Source organism: Oryx dammah, unplaced genomic scaffold, assembly GCF_014754425.2.
Source record: "Oryx dammah isolate SB20612 unplaced genomic scaffold, SCBI_Odam_1.1 HiC_scaffold_24, whole genome shotgun sequence".
NCBI lineage: Eukaryota > Metazoa > Chordata > Mammalia > Artiodactyla > Bovidae > Oryx > Oryx dammah.
This window is the reverse complement of record NW_024070208.1, coordinates 4,661,675-4,682,588: the sequence shown is the minus strand read 5'-3', so window position 1 is coordinate 4,682,588 and position 20,914 is coordinate 4,661,675.

The window sequence follows — 20,914 nt, the reverse complement described above, 5'->3', positions numbered from 1 at the left end:
TTTTTTGAATCTACTCAGATATTGATATCCTATATTACCATTAATCCTTCTAATAGTTTCTTTTAAATAACCTTTTATTTTAGAACATTTTTATATTTTAAAAAGTTGTGAGACCAGAATTACCATATACCTCAAACCAATTTTCCTCATTATTAATATCATACATTCATGTATTTGCCCTAATTAATTAAAATGCATTAAAATAATCAGATGCATTATGTTGTATTTATTAAATTCCATAATTTATTCTATTTTATTTTTGCTTAATATCCCTTTTCTGTTTCAGGATTCCACCCAAAAGTCCAATCACCTTAGTCTCCATATCTCCATAGATTCTGTTGGTGGTACTTCCTTACATTTTCCTTGGTTGTGATGACCTTACCAGTTTTGAGGATACTTGAAAGTTATTTTGCAAAGGTATCAAATATCATTGGTATCTTTCTGATATTTCCTCATGATTACATTTGGATTATGGATTTGTGGTGGAAAACCAGAGAGGCAAGGTGCCGTTCTCTTCCTATCAGTATATAGTATCAAGATGACTTATCACTGCTGGTGCTTACCTTAATCACCTGGCTTGAGGTAGTGTTTATCAGGTTCTTCACTCTAGGGTTGCTCTTTTTCTTCCCTTCTACACTGTACTCTCTGAAGGGATTTACTATAGGCAAGAAAAACCAAACAGCAGCAACAAAAAATAAATTAAAAAAAAAAAAAAAAAAAAGACTGAGAATGTCAAAGGGACACATGACCCATCTGCTAAAAGCAAAGCTGGAACAACTTCAACAAGAATGTTCATAAAGTAATATCTGATTATAATCTAATATATAAAATAAACATCAATGAATCACACTACTAAAACAAGTGATTAAATTAATAAATGAATAGGGAGAATACATAAATCTGCTGCACAATAAAATGAAAAAAAAAATATGTAGATATGCAATTCTAAAGTAAGAAGGATACATTCCCTTTGCTCCTTAAGTGTAACTGCACATTAGTCTATTATTTTTAAAGCTTTAAAATTGTTCATGAATTGACTTAGTTTAAAAGTCTATGCACATAAGGGCTTCCTTGGTAGCTCAGACCATATTCTTGCCTGGAGAATCCCATGGACAGAGGAACCTGGTGTGGCTCAGGGGTAAAGAATCTACCTGCAATATAGGGGCTGCAGGAGATGTAGGTTCAAACCTTGGGTTGGGAAGATTCCCTGGAGGAGGGTATGGAAACCCACTCCAGTATTCTTGACTGCAGAAACCCATGGACAGGGGAGCCTGGCAGTCTACAGTCTATAGGGTTGCAAAGATTTGGACACAACTCAAGGAACTTAGCACACATAAAAGTCTATGCCTGTAGTTCCATCATTGAAATTTAACTTTAAATGCATAGTTAGTTGAAATGTTCAGGTCAATAGATATTTGCTTTTAAAAAGTAAATAAATATGTCTGCAGACTGTGGTCAAGTACTTTTAAAATATTTGTTAGTTGAAGAGGGTGGCAGAGGATGAGATGTTTAGATAGTATGACCAACTCAAGGGACATGAATCGGAGCAAACTCCAAGAAATAGTGACAGACAGGGGAGCCTGGCATGCTGCAGTTCATGGAGTCCCAAAGAGTCGAACACAACTTAGCAACTGAACAACAACAATGCTCTTACATATCTAAAAGCAGAATTTAGAAATCTTAGAGAGTTTAAATACTTAGGAAACATAGTAAGACTAAATGGTTTTGAACTGTGGTGTTGGAGAAGACTCTTGAGAGTCCCTTGGACTGCAAGGAGATCCAACCAGTCCATCCTAAAAGAAATCAGTCCTGGGTGTTCATTGGAGGGACTGATGTTGAAGCTGAAACTCCAGTACTTTGGCCAACAAATGCAGAGAGCTGACTCATTTGAAAAGACCCTGATGCTGGGAAAAATTGAGGGCAGGAGGAGAAGGGGACGACAGAGGATGAGATGGTTGGATGGCATCACCAACACAGTGGACATGGGTTTGGGTGAACTCCGGGAGTTGGTGATGGACAGGGAGCCTGGTGTGCTGCAGTTCATGGGTTTGCAAAGAGTCCGACAGGACTGAGCGACTGAACTGAACTGAACTGAATAAGACTATGCCAACGTATCCATATATTTAGAACTTTTATGTAAAATATTAAGCAAGTATTAAAAATGTTAAGACTGTTTACTCTGCTAGTTTTCCTTACAGAACTCTACTCACAATAGTATCATTTTTTAAAAATGCCATCCATGTGAAAGAACTGGACTTTTAATCCTAATAGTTTTGCTAGCTAACATTAATTAGAATAAGTAAATTCTTTTAGCTACTAGGTAATCAACCTTATTTGTAGAAAAGTGCACTATTTTAGAACAGAGATTTAGATCTAATTTTGTATTCTCCTGATATACATTCTCTTTATTTTCTTTTTTACTGTACTTTAAATTTCTGATTATATAATAGAATGTTTACATCACTGCTATTTCCATAGAAAACATAAAAAAATAATGCTTTTATTCTATGTGCTTATCTAAGTTGTTTCAGTCATGTCCAATACTTCCTGACCCCATGGGCTGTAGGCTGCCAGGCTCCTCTGTCCATGGGATTCTCCAGGCAAGAATACTGGAGTGGGTTGTCATTTCCTTTCCAGGAGATCTTCCACACTCAGGGATCGAACCCAGGTCTCCTGCATTGCAGGCAGATTCTTTACCATCTGAGCCATCAGGAAAGCTCTTTTCATTCCATATATTTTTAAATTTTTAATTACATGTAACCAATTTATTGAATGAACTGCACTGAAAGATGAAAGCAGAAAGCAGTTTAGTATTTCTTGCTAATAATTCCTTGCATTTGTTCTATGGATTCAATTTCGCCACTATGGGATAAAATCTTATACAGATTTCATTGCTGTTTTAGTTACTTATAGACAGCAAAAGAATATTTTATTTGTGCACATATAAAAATCCAAACTGGTATAATATCAAAGTTCCAAAATGTCATATGGTTTATTTTTGTCCTCCTTCAGATTAGGCTGAGAAACCTGCTCTGGGAGAGTAGCATATGGTTGATTTCTTCTCTCATTCTCACTCCATTACCTTCTCGTTGCTGTTTTAGGCTCCCATACATTTGCTAGATGCTATTTTAGGCACTCACAACTTTGATACACAAAGACTCTGGAGAGATGATAGCAGTAAGAGTTTACTTCAACATGGGCTTAATCTGGTCATACTGCCCATTCTTCCTGTCATGTGTGTGTCTGTGTGTTCTTAGGAGATCCTTATTTCTTGAGATCTCTTAAGGACATGTGATAATTCCTGAGATTTAAAGATTCCTCTCTTAGGTCTAGTTTCTGATTTTGCATCTCTGTTGAAATCATCTGACATGTTTAGAAAGCCTCTCAGATACAATTCCTCTAAAGAAATAAGTAATTCTTTTTCATGAGGTCTATCACTGACATAGAAACCTTTCCAAAAACAGCCACTTACCTTGTGCCATTTGAACTGACCAGTCATACTTTCTCACACTTAGACTTTTAGGCATTGAAACAGACCACTTTGTGTGTCCCTCAAGAGTAAGAGATTAAAGCTAAGCTCTTTGGATATTTGTTTTCAAGCCTTCTTCATGTGATTGAATTTGAGTAGGCAGGGAGTCCTTCCACTCTGGCTTTGTGATGGGAAGTGTGGAATGGAATGCACAACACATCAACATCTCTCTAGGGAGTGGCAGGTGAAGGCATGAGGCTGACAGAATGCAGTTTGGTTTGTGTGAATGTAAGCTAAGTTGCTGCTGTCGTGCCTGACTCATTGCAGCCCTGTGGACTGTAGCCCACCAGCCTGTTCTGTCCATGTGATTCTCCAGGCAAGAATACTGAAGTAGGCTTTGATGCCCTCCTCCGTGGGACCTCCACCACCAGGGATCGAACCAGCATCTCTTATGTCTCCTGCGTTGGCAGGAGAGTTCTTTACTGCTGGTGCTGCCTGGGAAGCCCCACAGTATGTTTTGCCTCTGGGCAAATTTCCCACAGGTAGTCTGGTGCCTTGCTCTGAGAAATGAGAGGAAGAGTTTATTACCTGATGTTCTCTATCAGATTAACATCCGGTTCTTACAAAAATAGCCAATCATATATGTCATTATTGCACATATATATTTTTATGGGCTTTGTTATGAGCTTCTCTGATAGATCACCTGGTATAGAATCATCTGCAATGCAGATTCCAGTTTGATTCCTGGGTCGGGAAGATCCACCAGAGAAGGGATAGACTACCCACTCCAGTATTCTTGGGCTTCCCTGGTGGCTCAGATGGTAAAGAATCCACCTGCAATGCAGGAGGCCTGGGTTCAGCCCCTGGGTTGGGAAGACCACCTGGAGAATGGAATGGCTACCCACTCCAGTATTTTTGCCTGGAAAATCCAATGGACAGAGGAGCCTGGCAGGCTATAGTCCACTGGGTTGCAATGAGTCGGACCTAACTGAACAACTTCTCACTCCAGTATTCTTGCCTGGAGAACTCCATGGGCAGAGGAGCTTGGTGAGCTACAGTCCATAGTGTCGAAGAGAGTCAGAGCTGACTAAGCGACTTTCACTTTCATTTTCACATATCTATTATATATTTACAACTTTTTAGACCACAGATATTAATAAAAATCTCACTTGACCACTCATCTCAGTAAGATCCACAAATATTGATGTCAGCTGTCATCTAGTGCTAACCTTTCTAAATAATTTGATCCATATTTATTTGTATAAATATGGTAATTAAATATAAGTAATTTTATTTTGTTTACAATTGTTATTATGTTATAAATTAGCATCTTAGGAAAATTATGACATTCCTATTCAAGTTCTACAAGATTTGCTCATATGTTTTATACAATAGTAGTACACAGATGCAATGCTGTGCTGTGCTTAGTTGTTCAGTCATGATTAACACTTTGTGACCCCATGGACTGCAGTCCACCAGTAGTTATCAACTAAGAAAATGTTCCATGGTAATTAATATTGTAATTTTAAAAATAAACTCAATATAACTAGCTAATAACTAAGTCTGGGAATCAAAGCAAAAAACTTCACTGAGGACAAGTCTGTATTGTAGGTCAGTAAAACAGAAATGGCACTAATGCCTTTATTTTGCCCATCTTTAAGGTTTATGTGACTCACTACAAGATACTGAACTGAACGTGATACATGATTTTGCTAACTGATAGTATCAAGTATACACATATAGGCTCTCTGTTGCCAGTGTAAATAGGAAAAATTAACATAATAACATTGTTCACAAAATCTCTTTCTCTGTTATACAAAACCTAGATTTTGCTAAATTCCTAGGTACTTACAGTGCATAATCTGGATAACTTAAGTGTTAAGAATTGAGATATACCCACCACTGTGATTTTCAATAGACATCCATTCAGTTCAGTTGCTCAGTCGTGTCCGACTTTTTGCAATCCCATGAGCCTCAGCACAAAGGCCTCCCTGTCCATCACCAACTCCAGGAGTTTACCCAAACTCATGTCCATTGAGTCGGTGGTGCTGTCAGCCATCCAACCATCTCATCCTCTGTCATCCCCTTCTCCTCCTGCCTTCAATCTTTCCCAGCATCAAGGTCTTTTCAAATGAGTCAGCTCTTCGCATCAGGTAGCCAAAGTATTGGAGTTTCAGCTTCAACATCAGTCCTTCCAATGAACCCTCGGGGTTGATATCCTTTAGGATGGACTGGTTGGATCTCCTTGCAGTCCAAGGGACTCTCTAGGGACATAGTTTTTTATAAAATAGATATTAAGTTATAGAGAAAGAGGGAAGGATGAGTCAGTGTCTGAAGAAAATTTTGGAGCATTTGAGTTGACATTAGAAACCCTAGATCATATACATGGATGTTCAATACAATATTACAAGAAAAAAATAAGAAAGAATTATAATTCTGCTTGTGTTGAGAAGGGAATTACACCATGCATTGGCAGGAATCTTAAAAAAATTTAAATTGATTTCCTATTACATAAATATTTTCAGCTGTTTTAGAAATGTCAGATTTTTAAAAGTGTGTGAACCCTATCTCCAGACTAGTTACATAGAAACTAAATTTAAGATGGATTGTATTTTATATCTAGGGTATCTCAGGTGACGATAATGGTAAAGAATCTGCCTGCCAATGTAGGAGATGCAAGAGACGAAGTTTCAATCCCTGGGTTGAAAAGATCCCCTGAAATAGGAAATGACAACCTGCTCCAGTATTCTTGTCTAGAAAATTCCATGGACAGAGGAGGCTGATTGGCTATAGTCCATGGGGCCACAGAGAGCCAGACGTGACTGAACAACTAAGTACACACATATTTTCTCTTTATTTCATTCCTTCCTTTTTTCTCCATTTCTATATTTTTTTCTATATATGGAGAGCATCATGTGCTTAAATCTATGTGAAACAGGCAGGAAAGATGGTAGATGGATAAATAAATCACTGTTTCCTTGTCTATAAACATTTGGCATTTATCCTATCAAATCATGATTTTTAGCAGTATTCATTTTCTAAATTAAAATCTCATTTTTTTCTTTTCATTTGTTACTAGGTGACAATTTTTAAAAGGAAACTTTGTGAAATCAACTCTCATTTAATGTTACTTTTCTGAGCCAATGAAGAACTTCTACACATCAGATATTAGACTGCTTTAACTATTCCCCAAAGTAATCAATTGAAGAGGAACTGATTCAACCTGCCTTTTAAAGAAAGGAAAAAATAGTTAAAGTTCTTTTGGTCTGGATTTTTAAAGGTAAATGGTGAAATAGAGTTATACAAGTTTCTAATTTTTGTCTTTGCCAAAGTGTGCAAAATCGAACCCCTCTTCAGTTCATTGTACATCATCTCTGGAAAACTTGTGTCCATTGTAAAGGCTTTTGCCCCTGTAAGATGCTTTATGAGCCCGTCTGCTTCTTATCTTCAAATAACAATCAAGAGTCAAGTAGATTATTATCTCAGCCTGATTCTTGCTATATCTCCAGTCCTCATACTTGCACCATTTTGGCTTAGGTTTTAGAACAAAAACGCCAAGATGATCAATCTGTTTATAACACATATAAAACTCTTGGCTACCTCATGAATCATAGCTTGCCAGGCTTCTTAGTCCATGGAATTCTCCAGGCAAGAATACTGGAGTGGGTTGCCATTTCCTTCTCCAGGGCACCTTCCTGACCAGAGATTGAATCCAGGTCTCCTGTGTTGCAGGCAGATTCTTAACAATCTGAGTCACCAGGAAAGCCCATTTACAACACAGAGTAAGCCGAAATATACGGTACAAGTATCATAATTTCTTATATGCAACTAAATATAAATAAATTAATTGGTTATCAACCTACATAATTAAAAGCTATATTTAAATTCATATCATATCATATTTAAATTAGTTTGTATATATCAATAACTATATTCCCATATTTCTGAATGCATGCTGAATTTAATCATTTGCATTTTATAAGATTTGCATTCATTATAAAGGATTAAGGATACTTTATTTTTTATTCTTGATAAATACTTAGAGAAACATTCAGTTCAGTTCAGTCACTCAGTCGTGTCAGACTCTTTGCAACCCCATGAATTGCAGCACGCCAGGCTTCCCTGTCCATCACCAACTCCCAGAGTTCACTCAGACTCACGTCCATCGAGTCAGTGATGCCATCCAGCCATCTCATCATCTGTCGTCTCCTTCTCCTCCTGCCCCCAATCCCTCCCAGCATCAAAGTCTTTTCCAATGAGTCAACTCTTTGCATGAGGTGGCCAAAGTACTGGAGTTTCAGCTTTAGCATCATTACTTCCAAAGAAATCCCATGGCTGATCTCCTTCAGAATGGATTGGTTGGATCTCCTTGCAGTCCAAGGGACTCTCAAGAGTCTTCTCCAACACCACAGTTCAAAAGCATCAATTCTTTGGCGCTCAGCCTTCTTCACAGTCCAACTCTAAAATCCATATATGACCACAGGAAAAAGCATAGCCTTGAATAGATGGACCTTAGTCAGCAAAGTAATGTCTCTGCTTTTGAATATGCTATGTAGGTGGGTCATAACTTTTCTTCCAAGAAGTAAGCATCTTTTAATTTCATAGCTGCAATAACCATCTGCAGTGATTTTGGAGCCCCCAAAAATGAAGTCTGACACTGTTTCCACTGTTTCCCCATCTATTTCCCATGAAGTGATGGTACTGGACGTCATGACCTTCGTTTTCTGAATGTTGAGCTTTAAGCCAATTTTTCACTCTCCACTTTCACTTTCATTCACGAGGCGTTTTAGTTCCTCTTCACTTTCTGCCATAAGGGTGGTGTCATCTGCACATCTGAGGTTATTAATATTTCCCCTGGCAATCTTCATTCCAGCTTGTGTTTCTTCCAGTCCAGCGTTTCTCATGATGTACTCTGCATGTAAGTTAAGTAAGCAGGGTGACAATATACAGCCTTGACGTACTCCATTTCCTATTTGGAACCAGTCTGTTGTTCATGTCCAGTGCTAACTGTTGCTTCCTGACCTGCACACAGATTTCTCATGAGGCAGGTTAGGTGGTCTGGTATTCCCATCTGTCTCAGAATTTTCCACAGTTTATTGTGATCCACACAGTCAAAGGCTTTGGCATAGTCAATAAAGCAGAAATAGATGTGTGGTTTTTTTTTTTGGAAACTCTCTTGCTTTTTCCTTCCAGTGGATGTTGGCAATTTGATCTCTAGTTCCTCTGCCTTTTTTAAAACCAGCTTGAACATCAGGAAATTCATGGTTCACGTATTGCTGAAGCCTAGCTTGGAGGATTTTGAGCATTACTTTACTAGCGTGTGAGATGAGTGCAATTGTGTGGTAGTTTGAGCATTCCTTGGCATGGCCTTTCTTTGGGATTGCAATGAAAACTGACCTTTTCCAGTCCTGTGGCCACTGCTGAGTTTTCCAAACTTGCTGGCATATTGAGTGCAGCACTTGCACAGCATCATCTTTCAGGATTTGAAATAGTTCAACTGGGATTCCATCACCTCCACTAGCTTTGTTCATAGTGATGCTTTCTAAGGCCCACTTGTCTTCACATTCCAGGATGTCTGGCTCTAGATGAGTGATCACAGCATCATGATTATCCAGGTCATGAAGATCTTTTTTGTCCAGTTCTCTGTGTATTCTTGCAATATCTTCTTAATATCTTCTGCTTCTGTTAGGTCCATACCATTTCTGTCCTTTATCAAGCCCATCTTTGCATGAAATATTCCCTTTATCTCTAATCTTCTTGAAGAGATCTCTAGTCTTTCCCATTCTGTTGTTTTCCTCTATTTCTTTGCATTGATTGCTGAGGAAGGCTGTCTTATTTCTTCTTGCTATTCTTTGGAACTCTGCATTCAGATGCTTATATCTTTCCTTTTCTCCTTTGTTTTTCGCCTTTCTTCTTTTCAAAGCTATTTGTAATCAGGCACTCTATCTATCAGACCTAGGCCCTTAAATCTATTTCTCACTTCTACTGTATAATCATAAGGGATTTGATTTAGGTCATACCTGAATGGTCTAGCAGTTTTCCCTACTTTCTTCAATTTGAGTCTGAATTTGGTAATAAGGAGCTCATGTTCTGAGCCGCAGTCAGCTCCTGGTCTTGTTTTTGTTGACTGTATAGAGCTTCTCCATCTTTGGCTGCAAAGAATATAATCAGTCTGATTTCAGTGTTGACCATCTGGTGATGTCCATGTGTAGAGTCTTCTCTTGTGTTGTTGGAAGAGGGTGTTTGCTATGACCAGTGCATTTTCTTGGCAAAACTCTATTAGTCTTTGCCCTGCTTCATTCTGCATTCCAAGGCCAAATTTGCCTGTTACTCCAGGTGTTTCTTGACTTCCTACTTTTGCATTCCAGTGCCTATAATGAAAAGGACATCTTTTGGGGGGGTTATTTATACAAGGTCTAGTAGGTCTTCATAGAACCATTCAACTTCAGCTTCTTCAGCATTACTGGTTGGGGCATAGACTTGGATTACTGTGATATTGAATGGTTTGCCTTGGAAACAAACAGAGATCATTCTGTTGTTTTTGAGATTGCATCAAAGTACTGCATTTTGGACTGTTTTGTTGACCATGATGGCTATTCCATTTCTTCTGAGGGATTCCTGCCCACAGTAGTAGATATAATGGTCATCTGAGTTAAATTCACCCATTTCAGTCCATCTTAGTTCGCTGATTCCTAGAATATCGACATTCAGTCTTGCCATCTCTTGTTTGACCACTTCCAATTTGCCTTGATTCATGGACCTGACATTTGAGGTTCCTATGCAATATTGCTTTTACAGCATCAGACCTTGCTTCTATCACCAGTCACATCCACAGCTGGGTATTGTTTTTGCTTTGGCTCCATCCCTTCATTCTTTCTAGAGTTATTTCTCCACTGATCTCCAGTAGCGTGTTGGGCACCTACTGATCTGAGGAGTTCTTCTTTCAATATCCTATCATTTTGCCTTTTCATATTGTTCATGGGGTTCTCAAAGCAAGAATAATAAAGTGGTTTGCTATTCCCTTCTCCAGTGGACCACATTCTGTCAGACCTCTCCACCATGATCCGCCCGTCTTGGGTTGCCCGCAAGCATGGCTTAGTTTCATTGAGTTAGACAAGGCTGTGGCCTTAGTGTGATTAGATTGACTAGTTTTCTGTGAGTATGGTTTCAGTGTGTCTGCCCTCTGATGCCCTCTTGCAACACCTACCATCTTACTTCAGTTTCTCTTACCTTGGGCATGGGGTATCTATTATTATCATTCTATTAAGCAAATAAAGGGTAAGCTCTTCACTACCTTCTTTATATAATATTACAAATAATCTTTATTTTCTCTTGCAGGTATCACTATTCACATTGATTTACATTGTATACATTCTCAAGTGAACTACTTCCTAAAAGTCATTTTTAACTTATCAAAATGACTTATCTGAATACCTTCAGGTATCCAAACACTTATAAAATTGTCAGTAGAAGTTTTTGCAAATTTTAATTTCTTTATTTATATCCATTTTAGGTTATCATTTCAATCTTTGTATGCTTACTCTACTTTCCCCATTACTTTGAGAAGTCTAGGTTAGCTGACCACTGAAGCTTAGATATTTATAAGGAAACAGCTGAGAATTTTCTTTTAGTCAGAATTCTTTTGTAGTCATCCCATTCTGAAAGATAAAATTAAACATTCATGTACAAATACTTTATTATTAATATTAAACAATAAAGTAGATGGATATAGGAGATGAATCATTTATAAAAATTATAGGATCTGGCATTGTTTACAAAAGTTGATATAACTTCAATGTTGATTAGTAAATGATAGACATAATAATGCTCTGTAACTAATTTAAAAATCACTGTTAGAAGATTGTCATGACTTGACACTTAATAATACTAAGTGAACATCTACATGGAAAATCTTGCAAACATTTTTGTTAATACGAACACATAATGAACATATTTGTGATCTTATTTGTTCATTTTTAATTTGCTTTTAAGTAGTAAAGCTTGTCTTCTAAGAATACAAAGACTCATAATGAATATAGAATCAATGAGAACATGCTCAAACTATGCTACTTAGTAGAATACTGAATATCATTAGTCAATACTATCTTTTTGTTTAGTGAAGTTTATGTGATTCCATTTAGCTTACTCTAATTCTACTAGAAAATCAAACAAGTCAGTTCTAAAGGAAATCAACACTGAATATTCATTGGCAAGACCAATGCTGAAACTGAAGCTCTGTTCTTTGGCCACCTGATGTGAAGAGCCAACTCACTGAAAAAGACCCTGATGCTGGGAAAGATTGTAAACAAAAGAATAAGGCAGCAGAAAATGAGATGGTTATAGAGCATCACTGACTCAATGAACATGAATCTGAGCAAACTCTGAGAGGTAGTGAAGGACAGGGAAGCCTGGATTGTTGCAGTCCATGGAGTCACACATTCAGACATTGACTTAGCAACTGAACAAAAGCAACAATTCTGTCTTACCTGTATCTGATCATTATTGCTACAAAATATGTTTTCTACAGTAATATACAGAAAGTGCTGGGAGAAATATCAATAACCTCAGATATGCAGATGACAGCACCCTTATGGCAGAAAGTGAAGAGGAACTGAAAAGGCTCTTGATGACAGTGAAAGAGGAGAGTGAAAAAGCTGGCTTAAAACTCAACATTCAAAAAACTAAGATCATGGCATTTGGGCCCATCATTTCATGGCAAATAAAAGGGGAAATGATGGAAACAGCAACAAACTTAATTTTCTTGGGCTCCAAAATCACTGCAGATGGTGATTGCAGCCATGAAATTAAAAGACACTTGCTCCTTAGAAGAAAAGTTATGGCCAACCTAGACAGTATATTAAAAGGCAGAGACATTGCTTTTCCAACAAAGGTCTGTCTACTCAAAGCCATGGTTTATCCAGTAGTAGTGTATGGATGTGAGAGTTGGACTATAAAGAAAGCTGAGCACCAAAGAATTCATGCTTTTGAACTGTAATGTTGGAGAAGACTCTTAAGAGTCTCTTGGACATCAAGGAGATCCAACCAGTCCTTTCTACAGGAAATCACTCCTGAATATTCATTAGAAGGGCTGCTGTTGAGGCTGAAACTCCAATACTTTGGCCACCTGATGTGAAGAGCTGACTTATTGGCAAAGACCCTGATGCTGTGAAAGATTGAAGGCAGGAAGAGAAAGGGGTGAAAGAGATTAAGATGGTCGGATGGCATCACTGACTCAATGGACATGAATTTGAGCAAACTTTGGGAGTGATGATGAACAGTGAGACTTGTTGTGCTGCAGTCCATGGGATTATAAAGAGTTGGACACAACTGAGCGACTGAAATGAACTGAACTGAACTGAAAGGAAATCATATCCGAAAAGATGGAGAAGAGCTGCTCTTAGCAGATCACAAATGTTCTCGGGTCATATGTGACTCCAACATTGATTTTTACTGGTGCAAATAATCAAAGAAACAATAATAGAATGCAAGTAGACTAGACATATATTGAAATGCAACTGTACTATTTGGATCCCTGAATTTGGTTGGTGTAATGTGGCATCATTAATAATTTAAATGGAAAGGAGTAAAATTTTAAGAAGAATTTTCAATTTAAGAAAAATCTTAAATGTTTAAGACATCATAAATGAAATGTCACATGGAAGAAGGCAAAATAAAGAAACACATAATTTGAGTATTCAGTTCAAGTGATATATCCATACAGCTGGTTCAATAGAATATGATTTAATTCAAAAGAAAGTTATGTGTAAAACTTGTAATCAACTGAAAGATCAATTCAACAAGTAGTCCAGTATTCTACTTGTTTAATTTTAATCTGTGCTTGTAATAGTTTCATGTGTTGCTGAATTATAGCTGTCCACTAGATAAGGTAAACTGGAGAAGGCAATGGCAACCCACTCCAGTACTCTTGCCTGGAGAATCCCATGGATGGAGGAGCCTGGTAGGTTGTGGTCCATGGGGTTGCAAAGAGTCTGACACGACTGAGTGACTTCACTTTCACTTTTCACTTTCACTAATTGGAGAAGGAAATGGCAACCCACTCCAGTATTTTTGCTTGGAGAATCCCAGGGACGGTGGAGCCTGGTGAGCTGCCGCCTATGGGGTCGCACAGAGTTGGATACGACTGAAGTGACTTAGCAGCAGCAGCAGCAGAGTAAATAAATTCTCATATATATTTAAGATCTGCTTGCATGAATGAAGCAGTTTATTATATTTTGTATATAGCAAAAATTCCTGATGTTTCTGTATATTTCTGATGTAATATTTATGTTCTTTCTATTTTAATTTTATACTATTAGAGTCATTGTTATTTTTTCTTTTAAATTAATTAATTTATTTTAATTGGAGACCAATTACAATATTTTGATGGTCTTTGCCATGCATCAACATGAATCAGCAATGGGTGTACATGTGTCCCCCATCCTGAACCTCGTCCCACCTCCCTCCCCACCCCATCCCTCTGGGTTGTCGCAGAGCACTGGCTTTGAGTGCCCTGCTTCATGCATTGAAATTGCACTGGTCATCTATTTTACATATGGTAATATAAATGTTTCAATGCTGTTCTCTCAAATCATCCTACCCTCACCTTCTCCCAGAGTTCAAAAATCTGTTCTTTACAACTGTGTTAGAGTCATTATCATTTATACTATTGGCATTCATATTCTCATCTTGTGAATGATGAGAATGAGTCTTTAGTAATCCTGTTTGCATACAGAGATATGACTAAAATTACCTTGGGTCCATGGTTGCATGCTGAAATGTCAGACTTAAAACCCAAACAACATGATGTATGTAGGTACAAAATGATGTATGTATGTATGTATCTATGGTAGGTTAGTTAGGTTAATTAATTTAGTTCTATGAAGTAGAAGGTTAGTTAAATTAAAGAGAGAGTTGAGTTATCTGGAAAACACTTCGAATTAACTTGGGAGAATGGAAAAGGCATTTAAATATAATAATTGGAAGTGCTACTCATATTCCTCACTCTTGTCCTTGGGAGAACTTGTCTTAAGGTGCTCAAAGAAAATATTTAAGAAAACCGAATCAGGGAAGACCATTTTTTGGATGCAAATAGATATGCTAAAGTTTGTAAAGGGAGATGAGCCATTTCCCAACCTCAGCTGCTACAAAGAATGGAGGTGAGCTTTTGTGAAAGAAGATGTTGCTGACAAAAGTTAAGTTTGGAATTCAGAAAGCAGCATAGATGACAAAAACAAAAAATCATAAAGGGTTCCAAAGCACATGTCAACTACACAGGATTCTGCTTGATGAAAGATAGACTGAGTGACCTTAAGAATGAACTGACAACTCTAATCAGAGCCTTACTAAAAAACTAATATTTCTTTATTTAAACTGATTTTTTTTTCATTTTCCTTCCCTAAACTCTTGAAATGTAAGTAATTAAGACTTATGTATACATATTCATTAAGCACTGAATGACAAAGTATTTTATGAAAATAAAAATATAAATAAATATTTTTAGAAATAAAATATAGTTAACAGGTTTGGGGAAATTCAGACACATATACTATGTGTGTGTGTATATATATATGTATATATATATATATAATGCATATATACAATTTGTTTGTTTGTGTATTAGTTGCTCAGTTCTGTCTGACTCTTTGTGACCCCATGGACTGTAGCCCACCAGGTTCCTCTGTCCATGGAATTCTCCAGGCAAAAATACTAGAGTGGGTTGTCATTCCCTTCTCCAGGAATCTTCTTGATTCAAGGAGCAAACCCAGGTCTCCTGCATTGCAGGCAGATTGTTTATTGTCTGAGTCTTCAAGGAAGCCCCATACAATGTGATTGAATGGGCACAAAATTCGAGTTTAAATGCTGGAAGAATATAGAAAAAATTATTATAAGTAAAATAGTCATAAACATATTACAGGGAGTGAAATTTGAGTAAGACAGTAATGCATGTTAGTGAATAACAGACACTGCTAGTTCATGCTCTCTGTTTGCCAGTCACTATTCCAAAAGCTTCACATACATAAACTCATGAAGGCTTCACATCTAGCCTATGAAATAGGCTACAGTCATTGACCCAGTTTTACAGGTGAGGAAATTGAAGCCTATACAGGCTTTAAGAAGTTCATAGAACTTAAGAAAAACAATTTTGGATTTTAAGTAAGATTTTGTCTTTTACTAACAGCTTACCTAACATAGTTGTTATGAATATTAAATAAAATTGTATACATAGACACTTATAACAAGTTCTGATCAAGAATAACATATCAATAAATATTAAATATTTATAATCATTATAATTATTCTCATGTTCTTATTTGTTTGGTGTTAAATAAAGTGTAGTTCTTTGTCAGTCAGAACAATAATGGGTGCTTGAAAGGGCACAGAATGAGAAGGAAAAGTAGTGTGATGGAGCACAGAAAGTATGGTAAGAAATGCAGGGTGGTGAAAATTTGTGAAGAGTCTGAAAAAGCTATGCAAATATTTGAATTTATTCCAGTGGGGCATGGGGAGACAACTAAGAGATTTACATAAATTTATCATGATTATATCTCTGTTTTAAATCATAATCCATTGTAGAGAGTGAAGGTGGTGAGACAGAGATTCAGTTCAGTTCAGTTCAGTCGCTCAGTCGTGTCTGACTCCTTGTGACCCCATGAATCGCAGCACGCCAGGCCTCTCTGTCCATCACCAACTACCGGAGTTCACTCAGACTCATGTCCATAGAGTCCATGATACCATCCAGCCATCTCATCCTGGGTCGTCCTCTTCTCCTCCTGCCCCCAATCTCTCCCAGCATCAGAGTCTTTTCCAATGAGTCAACTCTTCTCATGAGGTGGCCAAAGTACTGGAGCTTCAGCTTCAGCTTCAGCATCATTCCTTCCAAAGAAATCCCAGGGCTGATCTCCTTCAGAATGGACTGCTTGGATCTCCTTGCAGTCCAAGAGACCCTCAAGAGTCTTCTCCAACACCACAGTTCAAACGCATCAATTCTTTGGCGCTCAGCCTTCTTCACAGTCCCACTCTCACATCCATACATGAGCACAGGAAAAACCATAGCCTTGACTAGACGGACCTTAGTCGGCAAAGTAATGTCTCTGCTTTTGAATATACTATCTAGGTTGGTCATAACTTTTCTTCCAAGGAGTAAGTGTCTTTTAATTTCATGGCTGCAGTCACCATCTGCAGTGATTTTGGAGCCCCCCAAAATAAAGTCTGACACTGTTTCTACTGTTTCCCGACAGAGATTACAGGAAGCTAAATTATTTAAGAAACAATTGAAATACTTATATGAAAACTGAGTATCTGAAATATAACAATCTCATGAATATGGTATAGTATTATAACAGCAAAAATCAAAAAAGTTTTATTCATATAAGCAGTAAATCCAAAGTTTCTAGCTTGAGTCTTTGACTTGAATGTTGTTGGTATTGTTGAATGAGCGAAGAAACAGAGTAACTGGAGCCATTTTTAAAGGGAGGAAAAGTTTGACTGATGTGTTGAAACATCATCACCAAGAGATCCCCTTGTGAAAATTCTAAGCAAGGTTAACATTGACAACATTTTTAGAAAATTGGCATAAGAAAGACATAGTTGAAGACACTATTAAATAAAGTAAAAGAAAAACAGAAAAATATCATGAATAAAGAAGAAGCTTATAAACAAGGCTGAGTGCCAAAGAATTGATGCGTTTGAACTGTGGTGTTGGAGAAGACTCTTGAGAGTCCCTTGGACTGCAAGGAGATCCAACCAGTCCATTCTGAAGGAGATCAGCCCTGGGATTTCTTTGGAAGGAATGATGCTAAAGCTGAAACTCCAGTACTTTGGCCACCTCAGGTGAAGAGTTGAATCATTGGAAAAGATTCTGATGCTGGGAGGGATTGGGGGCAGGAGGAGAAGGGGACGACCAAGGATGAGATGGCTGGATGGCATCACTGCCTCAAAGGACATGAGTCTGAGTGAACTCCAGGAGTTGGTGATGGACAGAGAGGCCTGGCGTGCTGCTATTCATGGGGTCGCAAAGAGTCGGACACGACTGAGCGACTGAACTGAACTGAACTATAAACAAGGAAAGGGGAAATAGAAAAAGATCTCTTATGATTACAGAAAAGACATTTATGTACCCTCAATAGACATTTAAGTGAAATAGGCAGTCCCAAATGATTTGGAAAATGTTTCTTAAATGCAAGATTTCATAGTTATTGCAAATGGCCATTAAAATTTCTGAGTTCTTTAATAGTTAAAAAAGAGGCAGGTGATGAGACCATATTGATTTCATGATCTGATTTAAAAAAAAAAAACAAACATATTCTTCTGAAAAGATAAGGAACTTCCTGGAAGTTAATCAAAGGAGCAATATTATCATGTGAGTGCTTGTGCAAACATAATTTCATACCAGATATTGTATTCACTGGAATTTTTTTCAGAAAAATAAGATATGACTGCATCAAGCATCTTACACAGATGTTTGATAAAAGTGAAGTTGTAATGTATATGACAGGAATGGAGATGTTCCAAGTTTTATAATAATAGTTTTTAAATGGTTGCTCTTAAACTATACATTTTTCTTATCATTTTCCCCCATCACATTATTCTTTCTATAATTATATTATTTAGCTTTTGAATGCTTATAATCTTAGAAAAATCCTTAAAAACAATCCCCAGAGTGTTTGTACTTTTAAGGAACAGCCTAATCCTAATGATTGTAAACAAGTCAAGAAATGATACATGTAATCAATAAATTTATTACTATTTAAATTATTCCTATTTAAATAATTACTTTATTAAAAATATAATTTGAATTCTTTTTAATAAATTTATTTATTTTAATTGGAGGTTAATTACTTTACAATATTGTATTGGTTTTGCTACCACTAAAACTTTTTTACTTCCTTGAAAGTCTGAAAATATGTCAGATAAAATACTTTCTCTTAAATAGAGAATTTTCCTTTAGTTATGGATTTTTTTCAGCTAAATAGCGTATAAAAGGGAAAATTATAACTACTGAGAAATTTTAAGTAGTATACTGATTGATAAAAGGATGAATTTTCACTTGGCATGTTTTTACAGTAACATTGTTTTATCTTAAGCATTATCTAAATATTTAAAAAAAGATGTTCATAGAGAGGGAGTTTCAAATAGTATTTCTAGAAATTGGTGTACGTATTGTAAAGCTTCTCTGCTTTGAATTTGGTTTATTCAAGCAATGTATAATCCTATAACAAATTCCTTTATCCTATGTATTTTATTTTATATTTAATATATATGAATAATATATGATGATTGTACCTAGTGAGAATCTCAACACGTTATTATGGTAATCTTTTAAAAATCCTTAAAAAGGGGTGAAAATTCCTGACATACCACCATGTAAAAATATTTTCTTTTTATGTGTGACTAGAAGATGACATTTATCAAAAGATGTAATGCAAGCGTCCCTTCAACATTCTGTGAAAGACGAGCTCTAAGGTATTGTTGGAAACTAGAAAAATTTTCTAACAAAACACTTAGTGGAAACCTTTTAGATATACATATTATTTTGGTTGATAGTGTTAAATTTTTGTATGTAGGTTATGCAGTTTATTATTTTACCTTAAGTAGTGCCAAAAAGAGTTTTAATTTAAATTTCTAAAGCCCATCATTTTTATACAAGGAAGAGAAAAACAAACAAACAAATTTAAAAAGGCAAAGAGGTTAAAAGCTTTTTTTTTTTTTTCTTTCCTGAAATGGAAAACTGGTAGAACTTGTAAAAAGTTCGGCTTTGAGACCTAATCACTGAGTGAATATTTCAAGATTGCTGTCCAAAACAACTTGCATGACGGAAACACATCTACTTTGAAGAGAGGTTGACTATTGTTTGACAACTGCTTTTGTTAGAAACGGAAGGGAATATTAATATCCAACTCTTCAAGAAACATGGAAAGTTCTGGCTCAGAAAAGAAGCATATCTAAAGGGCTCAGTAAATCCAAAATCATATATGTAAAGAAAAATGATCAATTTCCTTTTAAAATATCTTTCCTCCATTCCCTGAGGTAGTCAGTGGCTGTGAAAATGTTCATAGCTAGATTTTTTTTTTTCTTTCTGCACATTGTCCCAAAAAAAAACAAGAAAACATGTATATATATGTATATAATAAACATTATGTATTTGTAGGACTTCCCTGTAGCTCAAGTGGTAAAGAATCTGCCTCCAATGTAGGAGACCAGGGTTCGACCCCCGGGTCAGGAAGATCCTCTGAAGAAGGAAATGGCAACCCACTCCAGGATTCTTGCCTGGAGAATCCCATGGACAGAGAAGCCTGTGGGCTACAGTCCATGGGGTCACAAAGAGTTGGACATAACTGAATGAGTAACATATGTATTTATAAGACTGGCTTTCTTTAACAAAAGTAGGATAATATTATAAAGATTATTCTGCAATTTACATTTAAAAAAATAATTTTGTTTTACTACTGTTCTCTGAATAGGAAACTACTGTAAAGAAAGTACAGAGAGTGTTCCCAAATATCGCACACTCAGTTTCCCCCATTATTAAGATTTTACTTTAGTATGGTACATTTATCATGACTAATGAGCCATAATTGAGACATTATTATTAACTGAAGTCTACACTTCATTCAGATGTCTTCAGTTTTCCCCTAATGTCTCTTGTCTGTTCCCTGATTCCATCTAGGATACTTCATTACCTCTAGTTCTCGCCTCCTTAACCTCTTTTTGGCTGTGCAAGTTTCTCAGACTTACCTTGTTTTCAGTGACATGGACAGTTTTGAGAGTTGCTGCTCAGGCATTTTTGTAGACTGTCCCTCACTGAGAATTTTTTTTTCCCCCCATGATTGGAGATTTCTGATATACTGTGGTCAGTGTTACAGAGGACAACCTGAGTTGGGGTCCTCGGTCTGCAACTAAGTAATTATTCAACCATGAGCAATGTCCAGTTTTCTACTATTATCATATAAGAACTGCATTAATACTTTATAACCTGAGACATATATGCACATATGCATGCATATACATATGTGTAAATGTGTGAATGTCTATTTGTGTACATATACACATATATAATTAAAACAGAGCAATTTTATTTTATTTCCTATGAACACTTCAAAGTTGAGACAACTTTTTTACTCACTTCTGAATCTTGATTCATTAACTTGATTCCCCTCTGGAGAAAATTCTAAATTATTACTATTGAAATAATCTACATTGATGCATTCTTGACCCAGAAGAAATTAAGATTAAAGTCTCTGGTAAACAAATAAATGTTCTAACAGATTTCTAACAATATCATCTTTAATGTAGAATGGATAACCTAAAGAGTTTGTGTAAAGTCATGAAGGCAGGTATCTAAATATAAGATGCATTGATGACTGGTGAGGATTGTACGGCAGACAAACTGAGAGATTATATTCAAAGAACTAAGGTGTCTCCTAATAGGGTGATTCCAATGAAACA